This window comes from Caretta caretta, chromosome 2 (assembly GCF_965140235.1).
Source record: "Caretta caretta isolate rCarCar2 chromosome 2, rCarCar1.hap1, whole genome shotgun sequence".
Lineage (NCBI taxonomy): Eukaryota > Metazoa > Chordata > Testudines > Cheloniidae > Caretta > Caretta caretta.
The window spans coordinates 118,652,316-118,676,462 of record NC_134207.1 but is presented as its reverse complement, the minus strand read 5'-3'; the positions used below and the strand labels follow the sequence as shown (position 1 = coordinate 118,676,462).

Genomic DNA, 24,147 nt, shown 5'->3' with positions numbered 1-24,147 from the left:
ACTCCCAGTACCACTGCACTCAACACCTGTACCTCTGCAGTTTAGCCCTGCTGAAGTACAGTCCCCGCTGCACTGTACTCCAAAGGACAAGGTTGCAGATGATACTTGGACATACACAAATCATACATACACTTGCTCAGCCTGTTGTTGAACTGCTCCTTGCTGGTATCAAGGTTCCCCATGTATGGCTTCGTAAGCCATGGCATTCAGGGGCAGGCAGGGTCTCCCAGGATCACAATGGGCATTTTGACTTCCCCTATGGTGATCTTCTGACCTAGGAAGAAAGTCCCTGCTTGCAGCTTCCTGAACAGACCAGTGTTCCGAAAGATATGTGTGTCATGCACCTTTCCCGACTGGCCTGTGTTAGTGTCCGTGAAATGCCCACAGTGATCCACAAGTGCCTGGAGAACCATAGAGAAATACTTCTTTGGATTAGTGTACTCGGCTAGGTGGTCTGGTGCCAGAATTGGAATATGCTTGCCATCTATCACACCTCCGCAGTTAGGGAAGCCCATTTGTGCAAAGCCATCCACAATGTAATGCACGTTGCCCAGAGTCATGGTCTTTTGGAGCAGGATGCGAATAATGGCCCTGCACGCTTCCGGCAACACACGTACAATGTGTTGTCTTTCCCACTCCGAAGTGGTTAGCGATTGATCAGTAGCAGTCTGGAGTAGCCAGCTTCCACAGTGCATCGCCACATGCTTCTCCAATGGCAGGACAGGGCAGCTCTCATCCTCATGTCCTTGCACTGCAGGGCTGAGGCAAACTCATCACACAGTGCCATGAATGTGGCTTTCCTCATCCGAAAGATCTGCAGCCACTGCTCGTCATCCCAGACGTGTATGATGATGTGATCCGACTACTCAGTGCTTGTTTTGCGTGCCCAAAAGCAGCATTACACTGTGGTCAGCACCTCCATGAATGAAAGAACAATCTCATGTCGTAGCTACTACCTGCGGTCAGATCAGTGTCCAACTGCTCTTGCCTTTGTAGTTTAAGGAATAACTCCACTGCCACTTGTGTCGGGTTAGTGAGAGTGAGCAGCATATTCGTCCACAGTGCGGGATCCGTTCCTGCAGACCAAAGAGGCAGAGCGCACAGTACACAAACCGCTGAAAGATGGCACCAAATACAGACAGAAGCACGGGGATTGCTGGAATGTGATGCAATGCATCGCAGGGCATTGGAACAGGACCCAGATTGCCCTGCGACTCCCCTCTGCCTTCCCACAAGTCTTAGTGGTAGAAGAGGAAGAGATGCTCTGTGGGATAGCTGCCCAGAGTGCACTGCTCCGAATACTGCTGCAAGTGTCACAAGTGTGAACATGTTATTGCGCAGGCAGCTGACAGTGTGACAACAGCGGTTTCCCTTCAGTGCTCTCTGAGCAGCGCTGTAAGTCTGCCAATGTAGACATACCCTGTGTCTCCAGGCAAGGTTGAGCAATTCCCCTTGTGTGGCCTCATGCAGGTGAGTCATTGAATTGTAGCTCCCTTGCTGGACAATGGCTGTTGATGGGTTGTTTGACACCCCGCCCGGGTGGTTACTTTCCTTGTTGTTGCCTCTGGGGAGCTAATATCTGGCTGAATCCCCAATTTACAGTATGTTTTAGTGACAGCCATACCACACAATTCTCATAACTTCATATGCATTAATGAAATACATAAATGGATAGAGAAATGACTTTCAGCAGATCATAACCTTTCCCTTGATACCTGACAAGGCATGCTTTACCTGTAAGATCATGATTATATAAAAATGAGGAATATGGGGGTTATAGGATGCTCCCCCAATGTATTGAATGTCACAGTGTGGTGCACTGATAATATGCAAGAAACTGTGGCAGTCACTGAGCTCTCAGCAATGTTTTTTGTACAGCTCTGAATATTTGTACTGGTGCCAGTTAAGCTGAGAGGGAGAATGCCAACTAGTGGAATACAATATAGAAAAGAATGTGTTTTATATATCGCTTGCCATATTCTGGCACTTTACTGTGTAAATGCTGAGATGGATAAAATACATATATGGCAATGACTATAAGCAAATGTGTCACCCACTGTGTCCACATAGTGTTGTGGACATCATTAGAATTTCTGTTGAAAAAGGGACTATTGGCAAGGATAAATAAAGGTGTTCCCTCGTAGCATGCTATTAAAGTTTATTAATTTTTGTAGCCAGGGTAGGGAAATAGTTACATGGGGCCTCTAAACGGTTTCTTAGAGCTATCGAGGAAGGGGGAGGGGAAGAAAAAAGGCCAGGGTGGGGTGTAGAAAATCTTCCTGAATTCATGGAGATGCCAGGTTTTCTCCAATATGTTCTCTGCAGGCTAAAAGTAAGATTTGAAAACAATCTTTGCTAAGATCTAACAATAAATGAAGAAATGAGGAGATCCTTTTTGTAAGTACTGCTTTATGCAGAGTAGAACTATAATATTGAGAAATGATTTCACACCGTGCAAAAGTACGAGATTCAGCCCTTAAGCCGCAGGTATCTCCAATAATCATGGCCTGATCTTTTCCCACTCCTTTTCCCCTAACACTTTCTTTCTATACCGATTTTGTGCTTCTGTCCTTTCCCCCATCCCCCACCCCTCCCCATTATCTTTTGTTTCTATTGTTTTCTGTTTTTATTATTTTCATTACAATTTGTTTGAATGCCGTTAGCCAAAACTTTCAGAAGTGCCCACTAATTCTGGCTACCTCAATTTTTGTGTGCCCAGTTTGACACAACGATGTCAGTGTTCAAGTCAGTGGGATTCATGGATGCCCAACAATTCTGAAAATCAGGCCTTAGTCATTGCAAGTTCGATACCCAGCATTTAGTGGATGCTTCTGAAAATTTGCATCAGAATAGCTAGAGATAACAGAGCTCAGATAGAGGTCTTAATGATTCCAGAGCTTGGGGTTGTTTAGTTCCTGGAATTTGGCTGAGGTCCCTTTCTTGTCATTAGCACATTGTAATAAAGTATACTTAATATATACTATTTAGATCTCCAAAAAACATATAGGATACATTAAATTGTTCTATAGATACAGTATTTCATTATGTAATGGAGAATAATTTACAATGCGGTGATGTTTCATTCAGTGCAGGAGGAGATAAATCTAAATACAGTTGCACCACTGTGGCGCGCTCGCTCTCTCTCTCTCTCTCACTCACTTCTCCCCTGATTCCGCACATGACAAACCCAATGACATTGAAACAAATGCCACTATACTAGTCAAAGTCTGCTGGTAACTACAGTAATGTACCAACTAGAATGCTGGCTAATTCACTAGCAGTTTTGAGAAATAGGGTAGAGGTTAACATTGTGTAGGCTATAATGATTACATTGAGTCTGACTCCACACCTTTGGTGGGACTTACTTGAATATATGATGTACGTACAGTAGTTACTTCAGAGGTTAGTGTGATACTCTTTCAATCACAATTGCAGTCAAGAGAATTATATGGAAACTTGAATGTATTTTAAACAATGATGTGTGAATGTATCTTGAACTTAGTATTTTAGAATGTGACTCTTCAGAATATATAAATACAATTTATGAGCCTTAACCCTGCAAACTCTTAATACTAGGTGAAATTCATCCCTGGGCAGATGGCCAGCAGAATGTCTGTGCCACTAAATCCTATACTAATGCATAGGCCTGATGCTGGATTTGTGCATGTTGATTAATTTCATCCTTATGTGAATAGACTTCACTTGTGTGACTAGCCCTGTGGGTATGTTCCCTGTCTTTCTACAGTTTAATGCTCAATTTACTGCCAAGTTAGCAAAGGCTTAGCAAAAAATACAACAGGTTAAATGGTCAATTTAAGTACCTTTGTTTTATTTGCAAAATGTTTCACTTTGCTTCAATATCAATAACACTGAAGTAAATGAGAGAACATAGAAAACATTTGACAGTTAAAAATATTTAACAAAAGAGAAAGTTGTGCTTTGTAGTTTCAATTGGAATAATGTTATCGGCTATGTAAAGTAAACTGACTTTTAAAACAATGAGATAATAATTTCCTTTCTGCCCTATGCACTAGTGGATTTTATTTTCTTCTCTCTCTCTCTCTCTCTCTCTCTCTCTCTCTCTCTCTCTCTCAAATGAATGTAATACTATAAAAATGGAAGGCCTGAAACGGGTATAACATGGACAGTGATAATGCAAGCATGTCACTCTACCCTGCCTATGGACTTATAGCTTAAGCAAGTAGAATCACCTCTGGGAATGAGAGACTACTTCAATTTTCTATCTATACATGTTTGATATTTGCCTTCTCCAGTGTGATTGTGAATGAAGGTGTCAGTTGTAGTGGTGGTTTGTGTGAGGTCATTTTGCATGTTTTGGTTTGTGATTCAAATTTTCTTCCCTGGATCCAGTTCTTTTTGTAACTGAAGTGAAATGTTAACGTGTCTCTTCACTTTCTTTTCCTTTGAGCTTGTGCTGGGTTCTTAGAAATTGTCTACAGGGGAGGAGCATTGAATCAGTTTCCACTTTGCTTAAATTGTAGAGTCTGCATATATTCTTCTAAACTTTATTATGCCATAGCTGACTAAATATTTTATTCAAATAACTTGCCTTTAAAAACAAAAAAAAGAGAAGAGTTCATTTTCAAACTTTGTTCTTTAACTTTGTAGAAACAGATTTAGACAGGCTCATCTAGTCTGTTGATCGTTATTTAGCAAGCCTTCCCTCCCTGGCATCAGGGAATAAACTAGGGTATGTCTACACTATGAAATTAGGTCAATATTATAGAATTCGATTTTTAGAAATCGTTTTTATTCAGTCGATTGCGTATGTCCACACTAAGCGCATTAAATCAGTGGAGTGCGTCCTCACTACCGTGGCTATCATTGACTTATGGAGTGATGCACTATGGGTAGCTATCCCACAGTTCCCGCAGTCTCCGCCGCCCATTGGAATTCTGGGTTAATTTCCCAATGCCTGATTAGGCAAAAACATTGTCACTGGTGGTTTTGGGTACATGTCATCAGTTGCCCCTCCCTCCGTGAAAGCAACGGCAGACAATCGTTTTGCGCCATTTTTCCATGCGGACGCCATGCTGCTTTCAGCAAACGGTGCAGTAGGACTGTTAACCGTCGTCAACCACCGTGTCCGCTGCAACTCTGCTCTGCTGCTATTGTCTCAGTAGCGAATTTCTCCATGTTGTCTGTCATGGGCTCCCGGGTACGTGTGTTCTTTGTCGAGGAATGTGCCCCATGCTAACCATTGTCTCCACCTCTTCCGCTGCAACTCTGCTCTCATGAATCCACTTTGCAGGTCCTCTCGTCGTTCTCTATAAATATCTATTCTCGTGGCATCTGTCATCAGCCACCATTTCTGCTGCAACTCTGCTCTCCTGCAGACGCCATACCACGGCAAGCATGGAGCCCACTCAGATCACTGCGGCAGTTATGAGCATTGTAAACACCTCACGCATTGTCCTGCAGTATGTGCGTAACCAGAACCTGCAAAAGCAGGCGAGGAGGTGATGGCAGCGCGGTGACGAGAATGATGAGGAAATGGACACAGACTTCTCTCAAAGTACGGGCCCCGGCAATCTGGACATCCTGGTGGCAATGGGGCAGGCTCATGGAGTGGAACGCCGATTCTGAGCCCAGGAAACAAGAACGGACTGGTGAGACGGCAGAGTGTTGCAGGTCTGGGATGATTCCCAGTGGCTGCGAAACTTTTGCAAGTGTAAGGGCACTCTCATGGAACTTTGTGACTTGCTTTCCCCTGCCCTGAAGCACAAGAATACCAAGATGAGAGCAGCCCTCACAGTTCACAAGCAAATGGTGATAGCTCTCTGGAAACTTGCAACACCAGACAGCTACCAGTCAGTTGGGAATCAACTTGGAATGGGCAAATCTACTGTGGGGGCTGCTGTGATCCAAGTAGCCAACGCAATCACTGAGCTGCTGCTATCAAGGCTAGTGACTCTGGGAAATGTGCAGGTCATAGTGGATGGCTTTGTTGCAATGGGATTTCCTAACTGTGGTGGGGCGATAGACGGAACCCATATCCCTATCTTGGGACCAGACCACCTTGGCAGCCAGTACATAAACTGCAAGGGGTACTTTTCAATGGTGCTGCAAGCACTGGTGGATCACAAGGAACATTTCACCGACATCGACGTGGGATGGCCAGGAAAGGTACATGACACTTGCATCTTCAGGAACTCTGGTCTGTTTCAAAAGCTGCAGGAAGGGACTTTCTTCCCAGACCAGCAAATAGCTGTTGGGGATGTTGAAATGCTTGTAGTTATCCTTGGGGACCCAGCCTACCCCTTAATGCTATAGCTCATGAAGCCATACACAGGCAGCCTCGACAGTAGTCAGGAGCTGTTCAACTACAGGCTGAGCAAGTGCAAAATGGTGGTAGAATGTAATTTGGACATTTAAAAGCGCACTGGTGCAGTTTACTGACTCGGTTAGACCTCAGCGAAACCAATATTCCCATTGTTATTGCTGCTTGCTGTGTGCTCCACAATGTCTGTGAGAGTAAGGGGGACACGTTTATGGAAGGTTGAGGCAAATCGCCTGGCTGCTGATTACGCACAGCCAGACACCAGGACAATTAGAAGAGCACAGCAGGAAGCACTGCGCATCAGAGAAGCTTTGAAAACCAGTTTCATGACTGGCCAGGCGATGGTGTGACAGTTCTGTTTGTTTCTCCTTGATGGAAACCTGCCCCCTTGGTTCACTCTGCTTCCCTGTAAGCCAGCAGCCCTCCCACTTCGATCACCACTTGCAGAGGCAATAAAGTCGTTGTTTCAAAATCATGCATTCTTTATTAATTCATCACACAAATAGGGGGATAACTGCTAAGGTAGCCCAGGAGGGGTGGGGAAGGAGGGAAGCACCAGGTGGGGTGGTGGAGGAGGGAAGGAGAAGGCCACACTGCACTTCAAAACTTATTGAATGCCAGCCTTCTGTTGCTTGGGCAGTTCCCTGGGCAGCCCCCCACCCCGCATTCTTGGGCGTCTGGGTGAGGAGGCTATGGAACTTGGGGAGGAGGGTGGGCGGTTACACATGGCTGCAGCGGTGGTCTGTGCTCCTGCTGCCTTTTCTGCAGCTCCACCAGACGCCAGAGCTTATCAGTTTGATCCCCCAGTAGCCTCAGCATTGCATTCTGCCTCCTCTCATCACGCTGCCGCCACCTCTCCTCTTGCTCCCACAACCTCTCATGTTGCTCGTCTCTCCTGTCCTCGCGTTCATTTTCTGCTTTCCTGGACTCTGCCATTGTTTGCCTCCACACATTCTGCTGAGCTCTTTCGGTGTGGGAGGACTGCATGAGCTCAGAGAACATTTCATAGCTAGTGTGGTTTTTTTTCTCCTTTTTATCTGCGCGAGCCTCTGGGACGGAGATGATAGGGGGAGCGTTGAAACATTTGCAGCTGTGGGAGGAAAAAAGGGAGAGTAGTATTTAAAAAGACACATTTTAGAGAACAATGGGTAGACTGTTTCACGGTGAAGCAAGCTGTTAACATTACATAGCACATGTGTTTTCAGTACAAGGTCGCATTTTGCCTCTTATATTGAGGGCCTGCCAGTTTGGTGTGAGATCTCACACATGCAGGGCCGGGTAACAGAATTCGGCTTGCAGGCAGCCATGGTAAGCCACAGTCTTTAGGCTTCTTCAACCATCATAACATGTGGGAATGGTTTCAAACAGCAGCGCCCTCCTTTCCCATACCAAGCACCTGTTGGGTTGGCCATTTAAAAGGAGGGGCTGCAGTTTTCGGGTTAACGTGCAGCACAAACTCAAGTAACCCCCCTCACCCCATTTCTCTGGGATGATCGCCTCACCCCTCCTCCCACTGTGTGACGAGTATCAGGGAAGATCTCTGCCAGCCAAACACAAACAGCTCAGCGTGAATGAGCCCCCCACCCTGCCCCCTGGCGTGGCTAAAAGCGGGGATCATTTCTTTTCAGCAACAGGCAAACAGCCCAGCAGGAACAGCCACCTCTGAATGTCCCCTTAATAATAAAAAATGGAAGGCCTGAAACGGATATAACATAGACAGTGATAATGCAAGCATCTCACTCTACCCTGCAAGAAATCCTGGAGGATTTCTGCTCCATCCCCAGACACGTTAACAGACTTTTCCAGTAGCTATACTCGCTGCAAATGCACCCCAAGTCTTCAGGGCAAATTAATCATTAAACATGCTTGCTTTTAAACCCTGTATTATATTTACAAAGGTACACTCACCAGCGGTGCCTTCTACGGCTTCATGGTCCGGGAGCCCGGGTTGGTAGGGTATTGGCTCCAGTGTGATGAACAGTTCCTGGCTGTTGGGGAGATAGGTTTCTCCGCTTGCCTGTTGTGCACTATCCTCCTCCTCCTCCGCATCATCATCTTCCTCGTCCCCAAAATCCTCATCCCTGTTGCATGAGACTCCCCCCTTGCAGGTGTCCATGGACAGGGGTGGGGTAGTGGTAGGGGCCCCCCTAGAATTGCATGCAGCTCATCAGAGAAGTGGTATGTCTGGGGCTCTGACCTGGAGCGGCCGTTTGCCTTTTTGGTTTTTTGGTAGGCTTGCCTGAGCTCCTTAATTTTCACGCAGCACTGCTGCGGGTCCCTGTTATAGCCTCTGTCCATCATGCCCTTGGAGATTTTTTCAAATATTTTGGCATTTCTTCTTTTGGAACGGAGTTCTGATAGCACGGATTTGTCTCCCCATACAGCGATCAGATCCAGTACCTCCCGTTTGGTCCATGCTGGAGCTCTTTTGCAATTCTGGGACTGCATGGTCACCTCTGCTGATGAGCTTGCCACGCTGGCCGAACAGGAAATGAAATTCAAAAGTCCCCGGTGCTTTTCCTGTGTACCTGGGTAGTGCATCTGAGTTGAAAGTGCTGTACAGAGCGGTCACAATGGAGCACTCTGGGATAGCTCCCGGAGGCCAATACCATTGAATTGCATCTACACTAGCCCAAATTCGACCCAGGAATGTCAATTTCAGTGCTAATCCCCTCATCGGGGAGGAGAACAGAAATTGATTTTAAGAGCCCTTTAAGTCGACAAAAATGGCTTCATCCTGTGGACCCGTGCAGGGTTAAATCGATCTCACGCTGCTAAATTCGACCTAAACTCGTAGCGTAGACCAGGGCCTACACGCTGAAAGCTATCAGCAACGTCTCTAGTCAATCTACTTACTTTATTCTGACTCTCAGCAGATGACCGAAAGAAGAATTGGAGAAAGAGAGTTTTCAGTTCATCTGCCATTTTGTATGCATGTATTAGAATGGCAGAAAATTAAATACCCTAAAGATGCAGGAAAGTCGCTTGAACTTTAAAAATTCCAAACATTTCATCTTGGACTTTCACTCTTGCTTTAATTATCTTAGAGATTTTATGGTAGTGTTTCCCAGCAGAATTAAATTCTCTGACCATGTCCACATAAATGACAAAGACAGCAATTCTACCTGCAGTCTCTTATGGGTGATTATAGGGAAAATAGTCACATAATTTAGATTAAGAGATTTAGGAATTTAGGACCAGATTTTCAATCCTTTATTTACATTGGTGAGGAATTATTCATTCAAGTAGCCCAGTGGCTTCAGATGAGTAATTTCTTACCAGTATGTGTAAGGGGTTCATAATCTGTCCCCAACTAATTTATGACCAAAAAGAAATTATAAAATGTAATCATTCAATTACTGAGCTGTCACGGTGTGGGGTCTGGTGTAAGAACATGAATGGGACAGAATAGAATTCCACAAACACTCATCCTCTTACCCAACATATTAGATCTTACACCATTGATTAGTCCTGCTGATTTCAATGGGACTGAGCTTGATACTGTTTGTATGATTGCACCTTATAGTGTAGTAATTTGGGACCAGATTCTGAAGCCCTTACATTGAGTAGTACATTACTTCACAGTTGGGCCCTTTTGTTTGTGTGGGACTATTTACAGAATAAAATGCTAATGGTAGCAGTGTCAGAATCTGATCCTACCTGGGTCAAGAGACTTTGGTAACAGATTCTTTTATGTATTGAAAAAATAAATTATATTAATAGACATGTTAAAAACTTTAAAACATTACATAAAATTAACTATTTCCCTACAGTGTTGGAAACTGAAATGTATTAGCACTATGGTAGCATGGAAAAACTATTGATTAAAACTGGCCATTAATAAAAGTGAACTCTTGAAAAGAGACGAGACTAGTGACAAGTCTATTTTCACTATTCAAGTTGAGTGAAGTGAAAAAACAAAACAAAGAGTGTACATTACATGGTGAAAAAAGTACATTAAATTAAAAAAAGGGGTGGGGGAAGGTTTAATCATCTGAATTGCTTCAATAATAAAGATAAAATTGCTTTGAAAATATGGGAACAAGTTTGCAAATATAGATATTCATACCTAACTCAAGAGCTCACAAATTCCCAATTATTAGGTACCTGTCTAATATCTGCATGCATAAGTTAAACATTTGAGAATTGTGTATCTCTAACTTTGATGGTCTGGTTATGTGTTCTTGTATAAATTCCCAGGCTGTTTATGAACATTCAGCAATTTCATCCATAAATTAGGTGCACACAAAATGGATTTATGTGGTTTTTCTCAGTTAACTTTAAAAATAACACCCATGATTCATATCTTGACAATTACAGCACCACAAGCAGGTGTGGTGGAGAGGAAGGAGCATTTTCTGGCTTGCTGGGGAAAGGAGTATATCACTTTAAGGGTGGGGAGGCCAGAAAGGCACAAAGGCTGCTACAAAAGAAAAGTGGGTCAGCATTGCAATGCTGATTCATACCCCAGGGACCAGAAGGGCAGGGGAGTTGATAAAGGGCAAGCGTGGTAGGAGAAGCCCCTTTTCCCCGGACCAGGCAGAGCAGCACCCAGCCTCAGAAGTGGCAAAATACCGGGTTTGGTCAGGACCTGCTGTGGGCATTTCGCTAGTTGCTCCTTTCTTTGGGGGCTGAGAAGAAATTTTTCCTTCACCGCCAGATTGGCCAAGATGGAGTGGGTGAGGGGTCACCTTCCCCACACCTTCGGGAAGAGTAGGTGAGTGAGGAAGAGTTTTAGTCTATGATGTCACAACTCATTCTGTAAGTGTGGGGCGGATGTCCAGCACAGGCACCCTGTAGGGAAGGGACACGGTGACCAGATAAATGGCCTGTTAAAGGAGTGGAACAGGGGTGGGAGGGGTGGTTCAGAGTGCCTGTGACTAGTGCAGCACAGAGCCTGCCGGCCCCGTTCCTTTACAGCCCACCTTAACCCTCATTTGCGGTGGGGGGATGGTAAGGTCCCAGCAATGCTGGGGACCAATGGAAAAAGAGGGGGCTGGCCGAAGCCCCCAGGTAGATATTGAAATGATCATGGAGTTACCTGCACTGTACACTTTTATCTGCCAAGTAGTCCCAGACATGTAATAATAAAGTTGCAGCCTGATTAAACCATATCCAGGATCTCCTGTTCTTCTTCCAGTATACCTGGACAATGTCCTGTCGGATACAGTATGTGTTTGATAGGCCAGATGCTGTTATAACAAATAGTGAACTACATACATTTTCTCTAATACTTTTGATATAATATTTATTGTGAATATATATAATGGTGTAACAGCATGAAAATGAAGATGATTTTTTAAAAAATAAACAGGAAGATGACAATACACATACAGAGGCCTTTCAAGGAGAAGGGAAAAGCAGTAAATTTAAAAGAATTCACTGTAAATATGTCTATAGTGTGGTATCCTGTGCCTAGGTTATAACTTATAAATCAAGGTATATAGTGAGTAAAACAATTCTAAAATGTCACTTCAGTGTAATAGGTCTAGGCAACAGTGCTTGGAACTTCCGGAGCTTATATCGTTCATATTCCTAAAAAGTCAGTGCTATAAAGTGTTATAAAGTGTTGTTCAGTGTTATAAAGCTATCACTGTCAAAAATCTGCATTGCTGCATGTTGTTTAGGCAATGGTTGTATTTTCCTTTCTTGGTTTGGATTCTGTACCCCTTACTCGCATTAAGTAGTACCTCACTCCACCGTAACCCACTGATTAATCATCATTGAGGGTGCCAGATTCTGTCCCCTCCCCTCCCCCTAGTTTAAAAACAAATTTTCCTGTGTGTTTCCCAAGTCCCATCTTTCTTCTTTCTAGTATGGGCAGAATGCCATTGCCTGACTTTTCACACATACAAGGAACTGCAATCATTATCTCCCCAATCCTCATATAATTTTACTAGCTCCCCATTCATTTGAGGATTTAGTTCAATATTGTCCTACCTTATTTTTAAACCCCGCTGTGGATGTGCTCTCGCCTCATCCTCTGGTCCTAGTTAGGATTATTACTTAGTACTTGTTTAGTACTAACAACAAATACTTCTCTCCACTACCCTCCCAGTTTCTTCTGTTCATCTACAGTAGCTGCAGTGTATGTAAAGATTATGATTTTATCCTCTCTGTACTACATCTTTACATTTCTAAGGCAGTCTGCCTGGATGCAGAGGCAGTTGCCATTTTGTGAGGCAGAGTTAATGCATCTTTTACAGAGGGGTCACTCTCTCTCTTCTTTTTCATTTGTTCCGTTTGGGGTTTTCTTTATTTTAATCTAAGGACTTGATCTTGCAAACTGCTGAGCACTCTGGCCTTGAATCCATCAAAGCACTTAAGCACATTTAGCCTGCTCTGCTGGATCATGGCCAGAATACTGAGCACTGTGAGGGATCAAACCCTAACACTGATAGCCTATGATTGTGGTTTGGCCATGTCTTCACCAGGAAAACAGTTCTTATATTGAATTAGTTAACTTGAGCTAACTAATGTGAGGTAAAATTCTAGCAAAGACGAGGCAGGTTTTAGTTTTCACATGAGTTAGCAGGTTGAGTTAAATACTCAGTGAGGCATAAATAACACTAGCAATGTTCTCCTCTATGTCATTTCACACATTTTTGCTATTCTTGATGTGAGAGCCTTCTGCACGGCAGATAATCAACTTGGAATATCCTTCTTATACCTATCTGCCTCAGCAACTCTCCATCTCTCTTCACTTCTCATCTCAAAGCATATTTCTTTTTCAGTTAAGTGTCTTTTGATTTATTTCTCAGGCTCATGTCTTTTGACAGTACTAAGTAAACAATAAGAATAATATAATTTAAGTCTGTGAAGTTTTTTGGGATGAAATTTGAGTCTGACCCTGCAGTCCTTGCATGCTTGCCTGAGGAATGTATGACTGGGCCTTAAAAATTATATTATATAAGGCCTACTACATTATGTTAAGTGCAAGAACTTGCACATGGAAGGCTGCTTCATCCATAACATTGCAGTATTCCCTAATTGTTCAGCACAGTTCTTAATAGGCAACTTAGTCAATCTACTTTAAAAAGCACTTTAATTTCACTGAGAGTAGCCATTATTCTTGTTAAATTGTTTCTAGTTTAAAATACTTTTAGATGATTGTTCACATCATTATTTTTCATTATCCAAGCAATTTCTTTCATCGAAAAGTCATTCAAATTTAGGTTCACTGTAAAGTTTTTTTTTAAAATGCTGACATGAATACTTGATAAAATGACATTTAAGATTAAAGAAAAACATTCTGAGCATTTGAAAGAGAGGAAATCAATCGAAAACCAGTTGGAAACAAACAACAAATGAAAAACAACATGTTGAAATACAAGGTGAGTGAGGTAATATCTTTTATTGGACCAGCTTCTGTTGGTGAAAGAGACAAATTATTGAGCTACGCAGAGCTCATAGAATCATAGAACTGGAAGGGACCTCGAGAGGTCATCTAGTCCAGTCCCCTGCACTTAAGGCAGGCTAAGTATTATCATCTTCATGTGTGATGAAATACAGTATTGTTGAACTGGAAGCTGCTGTACCTGATGGGTATAAATAATGTATTTTCCTCATAAGGCATTGCAAGGCTTAATTAATGGTTGAAAAGCACTGTGAAATCCTCAGGCAAAAGGTGCCATGTAAGTGCAAAGTATTATTATTAACAATAATAATAATCTAAGAGATCATGAGTAATGTCTGTGAGTATTACCCATTGCAGTCAATGGGAATTAAACCAGTGTCAACACAAGTTTGAGTCTTTACAGAATATGACAGGGGGATCAGTTTAAGTTACACACAAATATGGCCTCATTTGTCTGGATAAACTGGTATTCATTAATACATTTTGTCTTCCAGCAGTATCTTTTTCTTTATAAAATGAAGGGTTGCATGAAAGGAACACCATATCTGTTTTTTTTTTCCGATAACACAAAGTCCTTTCTCATTTGTAAATTTTCCTTGTAAAGAAATAATATTTTGAAGCGCCTGACTAATTTGATTCCCATGTGCATCTATTTAGTTGCACATTTTAACCTTCTGATATGACACAACAATCATCATTTTGCCTAGTACAAATGCATTATGATTTGTGAGAAGATGTTTCAAAAATGATATTTTTTCCATTTGTATTTCTGCCCATCATGGGATATTTTTCTTATGTTCTGTAGGTTTTCAAAAATCAAACAGCTTTTGACATAGAATCATAGAACATCAGGGTTGGAAGGGACCTCAGGAGGTCATCTAGTCCAATCCCTTGCTTAAAGCAGGACCAATCCCCGATTTTTGCCCCAGATCACAAATGGCCCCCTCAAGGATTGAACTCACAAACCTGAGTTTAGCAGGCCAATGCTCAAACCACCGAGCTATCCTTCCCCATGACAAAACATCTTTCATCTCACATTTGCGGAATGTAGTATAGAAATTTAGTTGCAAAAATATCCTTAGTAGTCATTTCTTGATTGAATCAATTATGAAATCTCATCTTGTGTATCCTGAGTGAGGGGTTGTGGGGGTCTTTACTTTTGTAGATAGTACCTGCAATTATAAATGCTGAATTTAGTGAGCACTTGTTTGTCAATTCTCTCATTAATTTATTTATTTACTTTCCCCAAAGCATTCTTTACAAAGGTAGTAGTTTTTGAACAGAGACCAGACAGTCAGTGATTTTTTTAGATTAGAGTGCGTGATTTTGTATCTCATATTGCTTGCCTCTTTGTGCAACCGCCTAGCTTTCTTGCATAATTTTCTTGACAAATTGCTTACTCATTAATATTTCACTCCCAATCTTATCAACCCATAGAACCTGTATGCCCCAGGCAGGGAAATACAGTTCCTTCTGGAAGAACATTCTGATCTTTTCTTTAAACACATTGTAAGAACCTATGACAGATAAATAGGGCTGGTACTGATCAAACTAAAGATGGCTTCTTTTTACATATGTGATCGTACATTTACTAACTGGGAGATACTGTACCTCGGCAGCAGCAGTAGCATCTCTGCTGCCAACGTTTACATGTTCTGTGCTGCTTCTACTCTGAAGCCTGTTAGACTAATGGATTCTAAAATAAAATCCATAGAGAAATGTTTGTCTTTATTTTTTGATTGGTTGTTGAAATACACATAGTCCTAGTAAATGCTCTGTTCATTCACAGATTTTCATTATTTCCACAATAGATATGGACAAAAGAGCAATGTTGGAGCGGGGTTAAAGTTAGGAAGTTGAGATCGAAGATGCATTAGCGCTAGTGCTGAGGTTTGGCTCAACGGTGAGATTTTGGTTCAAAATGGCAGCAAGTGCAGGAGATCAATTGATATGAGAATTCTATCATTTTGAATGGTACAATTGTCCCATTGGTCTACAGTTGGACTTAAATCTGACAATGAATGGGTATTCTAATGAAGTTTTGACTGCATCCCAATTGGAACCAGGGAATAGATCCTTTCCTGTTTTAAATCCCAATAGGAGCCAAAACTGAAGGGGCAGTTTTGAATTTAGGATTTGAATTTAGACCCCACTTGAAATTCAGATAGAACATTTCAGTTTTGGTTAAACTCTTACTTCTAAGAATTGTAAATGATGAAAATAATATTGGCATGCGTGTAGTTAAAGCCTAGGTGTGTAGGATAGTGGGGCAGAGCCAGCTGTGAGTTAGTTAATTCCCCATCATTGTAGAAAACACAGCCAATTGAGTGAATTGGGAGGCTATTGGGAGAGAGTAGGAGCTAATAGAAAATCAGGAGGCATTTCTCCAGGTTCCTGGGAGACTTGATGAATATGTGCAAAGCTGCATCTCTACTTTGTCCCAGCTGAATAAAGCTTCACTTTAGGATTGTTTGGAGACAGGGTGAGACCCGTCCTAGGGTATCCAGGGTTGTGCAGCACCTCACCACTACGTGCCCTTAGTGTGGTGCCATCTTGCCTGTGTCTGCTGTGGATCAGCTCCCTGCTAACACAAGCTCTGCCCTCCTGGGCTCTGCAGGCTTGCTCTCTCTGTACAGGTAGTTGATAGGCACACACCAACCCCTGAATCCTCTGAGTGTTCCTCTGCAGTGCTTGTTCCCTATTCCATTGAGCATTTACAAAACTCCTAGATCCACTATTCCCAAAGGACTAGTACACACCAGCTGCGAGAGTCAACTCAGGATCATCTCTTTGGTTAACACCACAGCACTTAGATATATTTAGAGTGAAAACAAGGATACATGTATTATCAAAGAACAGAGATTCAAGTGCTAGTAAGAATATTGGAAACAAATGGTCACATATAAAACAAAATTGTAGCATGGTTTCTAGTGACTAGACTAAACTAAAAAGATATTCCCTGTCGAAAGAAGCTTATCTCATTCAAAATTCTCTCCAGCATTTTCAGCCAAGTCTGGCTGAGACCCTTCTTTCATGAATCAAATTCTCTGTCTGTTTACTTCCTAGGTGAAGGATGCCAGAATTACCTCTTTGTCCCACAAATATACCAGAACAGACCTTTGATCTGCACCTCAAGATAGGGCTCCTCCTTACACCCCACTGTTTTTCTCTTTTTTTTTTTCCCCTCTGAAGTTTTCACAATATTTCATTAGCATTTGGTTCAGATTTGGGAGTGGAGTCCTATTTTGAACCATACAATACGTAATTAATATAGAAACAGACAAATAAGTAAACATTTTGTGCCTAAAAGAAAAACTGTTTTTCACTTTTCCTGGTGACCAATTCCTATTCACAGACTTTAACATAATTTTATATATATATATACCAGGAATGACCAAACTTACTGACCCTCCAAGCCACATATGACAAACTTCAGAAGTTTGAAAGCCAGGGCGCGCCCGCTGGGGCTCGGAGATTCAGCCCTGCTCCTGCTGAAGCCCTGAGCCTCAGTAGGTGCACCTTGCGGGGCTGAAGCCCTGAAATCCCCCTGCCCGCTAAGCAGAAGCTCCTACCCCACTGCAAGGCAGAGGCCCTGAGTTCCCCTCCCCCAAGTCTGGTAGCCAGAGAATGAAGGACGTGGGGGCCTCCACGTGCCACACTTGAACTGTAAAATAGCTGCATGCGGCTCAAAAGCCATGGTTTGGCCATCCCTGATATGTACATAACTCCTTACGCATCTGTACATGCTTTCTGCAGTGATATTGATGACCAGAATGACACTGGTTTTTGTTTGAAACATCACATCACACTCACTTTGGTGAATTAGCATGTACATACCAGACCCAGGGGATTCCTGTAACTCATCTGCATCCCTTAAGGCCTTTGCCACTTGGCATCAAGAGGTCTCTAAGTTACACTGGGCTAGAATATTTTTTAGGTTTCAGATTTTGTGATAAAATGCACTTCCCAGGTATATGAATTTTATTCAGGCAGGTGAATCCTTCGTGGACTAAGCCTCCATAGACCTACCTGTCACAGTACCCCTGATTTGGAAAAAGACCTCGGTGTAATTGAAAAATAACGTTTTGCACAGATAGGAAATGTTGTATTAATGTATTTTCAATAAATAAGTCAAAGGTGTTAATGTAATTCCATCACCGGCCAACATTAATCAGTATTAAACAGGGCTTGGGGTTTGCTATAGAGATACTTCACCCTGCTTAGTATCATGGTGAACAATCATTAAACTTCCTTTTAACTTTTTTTATTAAAGATAAAGAAAAGAAGGGAAAAACAGTTAAAACATTTGAAAAGTAAAGTATTAAATAAGGCTTTGACTTTAACAACATCCTTTGTTCCCGTTCCCCATAGCTGGAGAGAGATTTTACAAGCAAAACCCCATTGTTTGACAGTCTCTAAGATGGTATGAATGATGGCAATAACTGTCCTTTTGGGGAAAAGACACGTTAGTTGAGATGGACTAGAGCTGTTACTCTGGTTGTAAAAATCTGATCCCATTTTATACCATGCAGTGTTTGGGATTCAGCTGGAGCTGGTAGCTGGTGATGTTATCTGGGTCTCACTTTCTGCTGTGGTCTGATCAGGGCATCTCTCAGAATTAGGATGATGAAGGCTCCAGGTCTCAGGAGATTGGTGGAGGTGGCCAGCATGACGGCAAAGCTTCCTTCAGTTCTCTCTGTCTGTTCTTTGCTGTTTCCTCATCCAAAGTGTCTTTCTTTAAGGACCCAAAAAAGGAGTGATGGGTGGAATAGCCCATCCCCTAATTATTTTGTCCACCAATGAGGCCTTGTATCCAACACATCAGTTTTGGTTCATTAATTTTCAGTTCCACAACATCTGTTTTTACCAAGCATGATTTTAACATAGTCCTTGAACCATATCTGTAGCTTTTGTTTAGACTAATTTCACCTTTCTGTCTCATACATTTTCCCATCAACATTTGTTGTTACAAGTTTTATGATATGATATATGAACTTTCACATACTTTTTACAGTTGAGCTCACATTTAGAGTAAATTTGTAAGCCTAATTATCACAATAGAACTAAGACTCAACATATTTGCAAGGCTAAGATAGGCTTTATGGGGCATTTATGATACCTCTGTCCTCCTCTTGTTGTCCTCCTCCCCTGTCCATTATAAAATTAATAATGTAATAAAATTTTTTTAAAAATTTGATTATATCTCTCTCCCTAATTCTTTTCTTCTTAGGTCTCAATCCTGCAAATTGATGCATGAGGGAAAATCCCTATGCCTGAATAGAGTCCCATTGACATATCATCTTATAAGATGTGGCCTTAAATTGTAAACTCTGTAGAGTCTGGGAGTATGTCTTTTTTTGTGTTTTTTACAAAGCCTAGCAGTATGGGTTCTGATTCTGATATCTTAAATATCAGATATTTTACTGAAATAGAAATAATAATTAATAATAATGATTGTTATTAATATTTATGTAGATAGTTCCAAACATGCAGAATGATTTTCCATAAAGTAAAATATAGTGTTAAAGCCTTGAAGATTTTACAGTCTAATAATACAGTATTCTACATTAATTATCCAGCACTCTGCAGAATTGCTAATTTGTGCTATAGTATTTTGGACCATTACTGTGGAATTCACAGGCACCAACTTTCCAAAATGCCAGGGGGTTCTTGACCCCCAGCACTATCCCAGGCCCCGCCCCCACTCCACCCCTTCCCCCAAGACCCCACCCCCACCTACCTCTTTCTGCCCCTGGTCCACCCCCACCCCGCCTCTTCCTGCCTGAGGGTGCCGCATCTTTGCTCCTCCCTCTGAGCCTCCTGCATGCCGCAAAACAGCTGTTCACGGTAAATAGAAGTCGCTGGGGTTGGAGGGAGGTGAGAGAGGGGCTGCTGGTGGGTGCTCAGCTCTTATAATTTTTTCCCCATGGGTGCTTCAGCCCTGGACCACCCACGGAGTCGGCACCTATGGTGGAATTCAGCAGTGCTTTTTTATTTACTCTCCATCTATTGTCCCTTGTATTTTTAATGCCCACCTAAACTTGTGTTTAACTACCAGCCTCCAACACAAGTCAATTTTTTTTCTACTGTTTTTCTTCAGTTAAAGCTAGGTAGGCGGTCATGTGACTTTGTTACATCTATTAAAAATAACATATTTAAGCAGTGAAAATTAATGAAATATACCATCTAATTTCTAAATAAAGTAAATTAATTTTTGCCCATATAAATGCTTCACAGTGTAAACTTACTCTTTGTGCTTAACAAATACATGAGGATAACATAGCTGAATTTCAGATGTTGAGAAAATGTGCTTGAAAAAATACTATTTTTGCAGGTAGACTTTATGGCCACTTCAGCTGCATATTTCCTAGATAACAGTTCAGATCTGAAGAACATTTCATTAAAGAAAGCAAACTAGATAGAGTTTGGATTAAGGGTGGTGAAGAGAATAATAATAAGGTACTGCTCCCCCTGCAGATAAGGAATGAAGGGCTAGCCTTGTTCAGGATGCGTCTCTTGAAAGAGTGATGTATCAAAAGCAGGACACAGGAGATGTATTTGAGAATGTGTAGGAACCATTTATGAATCATCTTGTTGGATCTGAGATGAGTGTGTGAGAATATGTAATACTATTATGTATGTTGAGAATATATCTATATAGTAAAGATTTAACATTAAAATACGCACTTCACTTTCAACCATTTCTGAGTTTTGGGATTGGTATTTCTGATATTCAGATAATTCAAAACCAGATGTTTTTTACGTAAATCACGTAGGTATTCTTGAAAGTCCCCATCTAAAGCTTCAAACTTGGAATGTAGCCAGTCTTCAATGAAGAACAGTCTCTATTTAGTTCAGGGAAAAATTCAAGGAATAATTTCCATTTTAAGCGAAGGAAAATTGCTTACTGTGCATGTGGAGTAAGAGATTTTCCTTAACAGTTAGCCTGTTTAAGAGAACATCTAAGCCAGTTTCAGCATTAATGCTCTACTCTTCTGAATCTGTGCATTCTCTCCATCTATTTCAAATATTGCATCAGGAGGGGACCTGAAGATTTTGGGCCTTTCTGCTGGGGCCTAAATTTTTAAATTTCACAGACTATAGGGCTTGGTGCCTTTATTCTATTACATTGGGTACTAAAATATGCACAATTTGAATTTGTGGCCATCTGCTGGTTGACTTCTGATGCCATTTGAAAGGTGATAGTTTCTATCTGTGCCCCTCTAGCCCTCTGTTTTAAATTTGACATTCTCTGAATGGTACAGTACAACAAATTAGATGTGATTGTAGTTTAATGAACACAAATTCCAGTGTACAGGCACTCCACTTTCCCAGCTGCTAAAACATACATTATTTAGCTCATGTAATTCATTTAGAACCAAACTCTGTCAATATTTGAAATGTAGATTTAATGCAACTAGAGTTATAACAGAATTATAGAGCTTGTGGACCTTTTGAGCACACCGAAAATGAATTTGAATTCACCTGAAACATGTGAGAAGCTATTGAGAACTTTCAGGTTTCAGAGTAGCAGCCATGTTAGTCTGTATCTGCAAAAAGAACAGGAGTACTTGTGGCACCTTCGAGACTAACAGATTTATTAGAGCATAAGCTTTCATGGGCTACAGCCCACTTCATCGGATGCATAGAATGCAATATATAGTAAGAAGATATATATATATATATATATATATATATATATATATACATACAGATAAGTTGGAAGTTGCCGTATAAACTGTGAGAGGCTAATTAGTTAAGATGAGCTATTATCAGCAGGAGAAAAAAACTTCTGAGAAATTGAGAAATGTTATCTATTTAAATTAATGTGCTTTAATTTATGAATAAACCAGAACACCTAAATGATGTGAATAACTGGTGCACTGTAGCTGTTCTAGGTATGCTTGGTGGATAGCATCAGGAACGAAATAATGGAACCTGCAGTATAAGCCAATATGATATGAAGAGGACACTGGAATTGTCATCAGTTATCGTATCCTACCTGAAATTTATATAGAGAGTTTGCACTTCTTACTTTAACATTTTAATATACAACTATTGGTGCCCATGCAGTGCTCTTGCAGAAGAATGTTCTGTTCTCCCAGGAGATGCTGCACCATAGGGTTTGACCTCACATGGTGCAACTTTCTTGTAGTTGAGAAGGATGGTGGTGGAGGAAAGCGTGCTTGAGATACATGGGCCGCTTTCTCTGTGCCACTCAATGTTGATGTGTGTAAAACAGGACATAAAAATACTAAACTTTGCTAAGGAATTAGACAACTGGATTAGTTAGAAGAGATGGTTTGATTATTAACTTCTATTCCAAACTTTAAACAGTTATTAAACAGAACAATAAGGAGAAATATGATGGTTAATAACCTTATCCAAGAAAAGATTTTATAATTTTCCTCTTTCAATATTGCAAGCCTCCAAATGTTTCCAGTGATATCGTCATGATTAATGAGGCACTATTAGAAAACAGACAACAAACCAGCCTACGGCATCTTGTTTTGGTTACAGAAACTGCAAAAAGGGGGTTTTGTGTATGTTCCTTACAATTTATGGCTGCAAGACTATACATAGGCTGTTAAGTAGATGAACTCTGAGTACATGAAAAAATTAAAAGTCTTTTAAAAAAATCATTTTAGCCTGCCTTCTTCCCAAGATTTTAATACAAAATTTTGAAAGGCCATGGGAAATGTTAGATGTCCTCAGCAGGATCTGAGGATGCTCACCACCTGATAAGATTGAAGCCTAAGTGTGTACATGAGGTACAACCTATTTCAAAAGTCTTTGTTGTATAACAAATTCGATGTTTGTGGTAGGACTGCAGGCCTGTTTTGGAGTTTAACAAGATGTCTGTGTTCTAAACCCAGAGTTTAGTTTGGTAGAGCATTCAAACTGCTAATATTATGGCACTATAAACCACTTCCATGGTGTCCTATTGTAACCAGTGGGGAAAAAATACAGACATGGTCATGGCTAAAACAGTGATAGTTGCTGCTGTATGCCTGCACAGTTTTCAAAACTAAAATGCAGGGCTTTGCTAAATTGCTAAGCAGACTGGTAAATGTCCAATTTTAGCAACCTAGCATATGTTATAATTTTTGTTTTAGCATATGCTGTGTTAGTGGAACTCTCCTCCCCACACATAATGTACACAAAAGCTGTCAGATCACAAGATGGTGGCAGTCCAAATTTTCTAATATTTTCCATGGCACTTCAGAATTTTTCATTAATTAAATATTCTTGGATGGGAGGCAGGATAAAAGAGCTTTAAAGATTTTTGCTTTAAAACCTTTCATGTACTCAGAGCTTATATACTTATTAGCTCATCTGTATTCCTGTAGCCACAAGTTGTAAGACAGGTCATACAGGGTGTGAGGTCAAAGGGAGCTGTAAGGGACTGGGGCGTTGGTGATGATACGGTGACAGTGAGCTGAGCGGGCTCCATGCTTGCCGTGGTATGGTGTCTGCACAGGTAACTCAGGAAAAAAGGCGCGAAACGATTGTCTGCCCTTGCTTTCACGGAGGGAGGGAGGGAACGGGGGCCTGACGATATGTACCCAGAACCACCCGCGACAATGTTTTAGCCCCATCAGGCATTGGGATCTCAACCCAGAATTCCAATGGGCGGCAGAGACTGGGAACTGTGGGATAGCTACCCACAGTGCAACGCTCCGGAAGTTGACTCTAGCCTCGGTACTGTGGAAGCACTCCGCCGAGTTAATGCACTTAATGCACTTAGAGCATTTTCTGTGGGGACACACACACTCGAATATATAAAACCGATTTCTAAAAAACTGACTTCTATAAATTAGACCTAATTTCGTAGTGTAGACATACCCTTAGACTTGAATACTGTCTCTGACACAGACTCCTTTTGTGCCCTTACACAAGTCACTTAACAATAATACCTTTGTGTCCCACTTCTTACAATAGAGACAGTGGTATTTACGTACTTCACAGGAGTCTTGTGATGTTTGTAAAGCACTACTAATGGTATATAAGTGCTAACATTTCCGTGAATGAGCACAGAATCTTATAGTTTCTGGAGGCCTTACAGCCCTCAGAATCCTTGCTTGTTCAGGAATTATCTCTTTAAACACTTCAGTGTACAGCAGTTATGTTTGAACCCAGCACAATAAGGCTCTGCTACTGCAACCAGAGAAACTGGGGGATAGAAAATGATACCTCTTTTATAGAGATGGTCATTTGTATCTGACACAACCACCAAACCCCCCATCCCTAGCAAAATCTTCCATTTCACTGACCTTCCCCAAAATCCTAAGGCCTAGTCTCTGTGTAGTGGTATAATCAGCATGGACAAGAGTAATTTGCATTAGAGTGGGTTTGGAAATTTGTTTTGCAGGTTTTTCTCAAAATGCTAAGACCAGTTCTGTCCGTGTAGAATCTGTATAAAGAACCTCATACAGTGTTCCATTGTGAATTTAATATGTTGGTTTATATGTATTGTGAGTGGTTGTCT

At 41.5% G+C, this 24,147-nt stretch overlaps 1 protein-coding gene across 3 annotated transcripts in view; it reads left to right on the top strand.

Moving 5' to 3' along the window:
* The window catches only part of FARS2 (phenylalanyl-tRNA synthetase 2, mitochondrial), a 377,875-nt gene that overhangs the window by 43,790 nt on the left and 309,938 nt on the right, over window positions 1-24,147 (top strand). The window lies entirely within an intron of this gene.